The sequence below is a fragment of the Mastomys coucha genome, unplaced genomic scaffold (assembly GCF_008632895.1).
Source record: "Mastomys coucha isolate ucsf_1 unplaced genomic scaffold, UCSF_Mcou_1 pScaffold14, whole genome shotgun sequence".
NCBI lineage: Eukaryota > Metazoa > Chordata > Mammalia > Rodentia > Muridae > Mastomys > Mastomys coucha.
The window spans coordinates 44,475,864-44,481,388 of NW_022196896.1; the positions used below are offsets into that span (position 1 = coordinate 44,475,864).

The window sequence follows — 5,525 nt, forward strand, 5'->3', positions numbered from 1 at the left end:
GGCCTGTGGCTCCCGGCTGGCTGCTCAGGTCTCAGAACCTCACCCGAGAGAAAATGGCGAATCCCGCCTGGGGTCTCTGGCCTAAGGCGCCTCCGGGCTGGCCGCTCCAGTCTCAGAACCTCACCCGAGAGAAAATGGTGGATGCCGCCTGGGTTTCTGGCCTAAGGCGCCTCCGGGCTGGCCGCTCCAGTCTCAGAAACTCACCCGAGAGAAAATGGCCGACAACTCTTATAAAAGAAAGCATAAGAGTTTATTTGGGGCTTGCTTACAGTTTCAAAGGTTAGTTCATTATCATGGAAGGAAGCACGGTGGCACACAGGGAGACATGGTACTGAAACAGTAGCTGGGAGTTCTACATCTGGATCCACAGGTAGCAAGAAGAGAATACCCACACTGGACCTAGCCTGAGCATATGAGACCTCAAACCTCACTCCTGTGACATACCTCTTCCAACAAGGCCACACCTCTTAATCCTTCTCAAGTAGTGTCACTTCCTGATAAGTGAGCGTCCAAATATATGCAGGCCATTCTTATTCAAACCTCATGAGTAAGGGATCATATCACAATAGTGAAACAAAGATCTAATACAGGGTGTAAGAGTGAATGGGATTATCATTTACGTACAGTGTAACATAGGGTGTAAGGGTGAATGGGGTGGTCATTTACAGACAGTATAATAAGAAGTAACTAGACCTTTTAGGAGCCCGAGGCAGACGTTCCTCCTCATCTCAGCTCTACCACCATCCACTGCTGTCTTACCACCCACCATGGCCCTCCTGCACTCCAGCTGCATCCTCTCTGGGATGGCTGCTCCCTTTTACCCAAGCCTTGCTGGGGCAGCCTCTGCCACGGCCAGCTCCTGGTGGACCCATGTCGAAATGGGACCTCCAGATCCCATCCTGGGAGTTTCCAAAGCACTCAAGAGAGATACCAACAGCAAGAAGGTGAACCTGGGAGTTGGTGCCTACCAGGATGATAACAGAAAGCCTTCCATGCTACCCAGTGTCTGGAGGCAGAGGCTCAGATTGCTGAAAAAAAAAAAAAATCTGACAAAGAATACCTGCCCATGGGGGACTGGCTGAATTTTGTATGGCTTCTGCAGAACTGGCCCTGGACAAGAACAACGAAGTGTAGAAAGACAGGTTTGTCACTGTGCAGACCATTTCCAGGACTGGAGCCTTAAGGGTCAGAGCCACTTTTCTGCAAAGATTTTTTTAAGTTCAGCAGAGATGACTTTCTGCCCAAACCACCCTAGGGAAATCACACGCCCATCTTCAGGGATGCTGGCATCCAGCTCCAAGGTTGTCTCTACTATGACCCCAAAACTTGCAGCTTTGATTTCTCCTGACCCCAGAAGACATACCAAAAATCCCAGAGCAGTGTTCTCCTCCTGCATGCCCTGTGCTCACCACCCACGGGCGTGGACCCGCGTCCAAAGCAGTGGAAGGAATGGCATCTGTGGTGAAGAAACTTAATCTCTTTGCATTCTTCGACATGGCCTACCAAGGCTTTGCCAGCGGTGATGGTGATAAGGATGCCTGGGCTGGCCGTGAGGCACTTCATCGAGCAGGGCATTAATATCTGCCTCTTCCAATCATATGCCAAGAACATGGGCCTGTATGATGAGCGGGTGAGAGCCTTCATAGTGGTTTGCAAAGATGCTGAAGAAGCCAAAAGGGTGGAGTCACAGCTAAAGATCCTGATCCATTCCCTGTATAACAACGCACCTCTCGATGGGGCCCAGATTGCCGCAACCATCCTGACTTCTCCAGATTTGCAGAAGCAATGGTTGCAAGAGGTGAAAGGCATGGCTGACCGCATCATCAGAGTGAGGACCCAGCTGGTCTCCAACCTGAAGGAAGAGGGCTCTTCCCACAACTGGCAGCACATCACCAACCAGATTGGCTTGTTCTGTTTCACTGGTCTAAAGCCCGAGCAGGTGGAGCGGCTGACCAAGGAGTTCTCAGTCTTCATGACAAAGGATGGCAGAATCTTCGTGGCGGGGGTCACCTCTGGCTATGTGGGCTACCTTGTCCATGCCAGTCACCAGGTCACCAAGTAATTCCCAGGTGCGAAGGAACAGAGACCACTTTCCCTTCAGCCTTTGAACTCATGAGAGTCATATACAGGGTGAGGGAGGGTGGATGGTGGTAGAGGGAGGTGAGTAGATCCTGTTTCCAACCACGATGCATAATGCTTGGTGCACGTTCCTCGGAAAAGAGGTAGGCCGGAGGCTTCCACGACTAGTATCTGGAACTTCGTCAGCTCTAAACCAAACTTTTTCACCCTTTTGTCTCCAGCTTTCCTGAAAGTTTACACATGCAAGAAAAATCACAGCACCAAAAACCAGTCAGCCACGGCATTGGAATAGGTCAGAAGCTCTACCTGAAGCCTCAGATGGTATCAGGGCCTCCGCTGTGGACCCCGGTGGAGCCTCCCATATTAGAGGCTGCAAGAGGAAAATAACTAGTTCTGTCATTAACAGTTGTCCTCCGGTTTGTTCTCCTGGTGTGAAGCAACTGTGTCAGCAGACCACATTACGGAAAGTATGCTTCACAAAAACCAACAGGTCTGTTGCCACTTCAACAGGGACAGTAGAAGATGTAGTGTTTTGTCCGCCGCTTGGTTGACCGCCAATCTCATCCTATCGAGAGTTATCGAAGAATGGAGAGCGTAGTTTTTCTACTCGTGGCATAGCCTCCTCTCTTATTAAAGAGCCGTGAGAGTGGAACCCTGCCCTTGATTTCAGTGTCCTCTTCAGTGATTGACTGATTGGCACCTACTGGGATGGGGCCTCTGCCCAGCTGTCTCTTCACGTGAGTCAGACATGCAGGGTAGGATCAGAAGGAGATATTCTGGGGTTTGTGTGCTGCCAGCCCAGCTCAGACTCCGCCCTTGGGAAAGATAACCACCATCTACTCTAATCATGTAGGCATACTGCCGCCTGGTTTCTCTGTTCCAATAAAATTACTACAGACCCCTCCCCCCCAAAAAATAAGAAGTAACTAAATGAATGAGCTTAAGCAGGGCAGTAACACCACACTGCTTAGTGAATAGTTTGGAACAGACTCAGGATAATCTTCAAAAAGCCAATTAAAGACAATGACAACATTATAGAAGAGAGGTTCTGCTGATTTGTTTTAGCTAAGTGGTCAGACTTAGACTGTTGTAAGGATACAAATGTAGGAAGCTGCACTTCCCAGATTTTCCTGATTTTAAGGTGTGATGGCTTTCTAATCTTAGGGTTAAAAGCAGTAAGGACTCCATTAGCTTTACCTGTGAGGAAAAAGAGCAGGGTAAGGGTGTGATAATTCACAGATGAATATAGAAGTCCTGAAAAGTCTCTTCCTTGGTTTCTCTGTTGGCCAACAAAGCAGGGAAAGCAAGTAGATAGGTAAACAGATAAGACCTCAGTGAAAGACAGAAGAGACAAGCAAACTGAGAATCCTAATTATGTAGAAACCAGTCATAGTCATGAAGATGTCCTTAAAGCATTGGGAGCCAAAACCCTAGAGCAGGAATTGTTTGAAAGAAGAAGGGCTAGCTTGTCCAGGTGTTACTGGAGTCAAATAGAGATGTGATCATTGGGGGGAAATCTTATCTTAGGTTTGGAGTTTGAGAAGTCAAGATGCTTGTCACAAGTTAATGAGTACATTCAGCAAAAGTGACCCAGACTGCAATGTCCAGATACAGACGTTGGAGGTGTGGGGTCAGTGCACAGTCAAGGCTGTGAGGAGAAAGGGAAGGTTTAGGCGTTATTTCCAAGGAAGGAGAGAATATGTACACATCACTATTGTTCTGAGGAGTGTAAGTGGGAGCATAAAACAGTGACTCCATACATTTACCTATTTTCTGCTCCCCTTTCCCTGTAAATCTTCAGGAGGGACCCAGGAGAGCAGATGTGTAAGGAAAAGGTAGTTAGAAGCTAGGAATGTCAGTCATTAAATTATTCAGGGATGGCGGCAACAACTTCACCAAGTGACTCACTTAAGAAATAATGTTTTCTATGACTACTTTGAGATTTCTATTGAAAGTTATGTATTGTAATGAAATAGTAAGAATTTTTTAAACCAACCTGGAATTGTCTAAAGGAAAGAATAATGCATGAGCTAGTGTAGGTATGGCACCAAGGGCCCACTCTCACTGATACGGGTATATTTGCCTTTAAACTATCAATGTGTTCGACACACAGCTTCATTCCCCAAAACTAAAAACTTACATGCAAGTTTCCATTTAGGGGAATTATCAGAAACTTAAGCTAGAAATTTTCAGAAGATGACTCTGAACATAAACCAAAGCCAAAAATGTTTGTGCAAGCACTATACTGATTCCTCCTGAGCAGAAATACAGCTCTAGCGTGTTCCCTGCAGCAGAGTCCCTCACAGCACTCTGTAATGACACATCAAAACTAAATTAGCTTCAGTAAACTCAAAGAGCATGAAAGAAAAGCCTTCGCTTCCAAATGGCTGCTGTACACATATGAAGCCAAAAAGCTGTTGTTTACCCTGCAATATAATGTATAACATAGGAGACACCACACGATAAATGTGAAACTCCCATCTCACAGAATAAAGAGGCCATAATATCACCCTTCTGTGACTCCATCTGGCACGTCTTATAGTAAACTGCCACTTTTATGAGCCATGATCTTTTATGTCACCGAGAAATATTTACTGAAGGCAATATTTGTTCAGGTTTGCTTGTCACAAGAGGCCACCTGTTTGGAGCGATTCAGGGTAGCTGATTACATCTGAAATCTAATGTTATTGTTTCTGTTTTTCTCAGTTTTTATTACAAATACCAGAGGGCAAATGAAAGATATGCCCTAATGTATAAAAGGACACAGATATAAATATGTGTGCTCTGTTTGTAATTTCACCAAACATCTGCCTAATGTTAATCATATAGGCAGCAATTTGGTATCTCTCCAAAGATGTAAGAGATGGGATATTTAACGCAGCTCTTGTAATTTTAAGGCACTTCAAGAAAACTGAGTCACTTCAAATTTAAAAGTAATTACAGTTTTCAGCTTTGGGGTGTTGTTTTGGGAGAACTTACAAATGAACAGGTCATTCATTGACATAATAAGATGGAGATTAATTTGCCTGTGCAATCTATTCAGATTTATTATTTACCAAAAATTAGTACTAAATCTGAATACTTTGAAGATTCCCCTGGTAATGAATGCCAGGAAAATATTTTTGTTCTCTTCCATAAAATAAGGAGGCCAAGCAGAAATATTTCTCATATTAGATTGGCATGAATAATTACATGAGAAATTTGGGTTCTCAACACATTGGTGTATAGAAAGTTATTTTCTAACAAAATTTCAGAGCAAAGACCTTGCTAGATACTTTTGATTTTTTTTCTTTGTTGTTTGGGTTTGGCCAATCCAATAATCTATTAGGGCTAAGGAAAGTAAATTGTAACTAATAATACTGTGTGCATCTCATGGCTTTTCTATGTTACTACTAATGGCATAATTTGGCACATAATATGACATATATATATATATATATATATAT

At 44.5% G+C, this 5,525-nt stretch overlaps 1 protein-coding gene and 1 pseudogene across 3 annotated transcripts in view; both read left to right on the forward strand.

Annotated features, from left to right (window-relative positions):
- The window catches only part of Kcnb2 (potassium voltage-gated channel subfamily B member 2), a 475,981-nt gene that overhangs the window by 294,505 nt on the left and 175,951 nt on the right, over positions 1–5,525 (forward strand). The window lies entirely within an intron of this gene.
- On the forward strand, positions 768–2,116 carry LOC116088192 (annotated as a pseudogene). The gene has a single exon (XR_004117811.1). The product of XR_004117811.1 is annotated as an aspartate aminotransferase, mitochondrial pseudogene (transcript).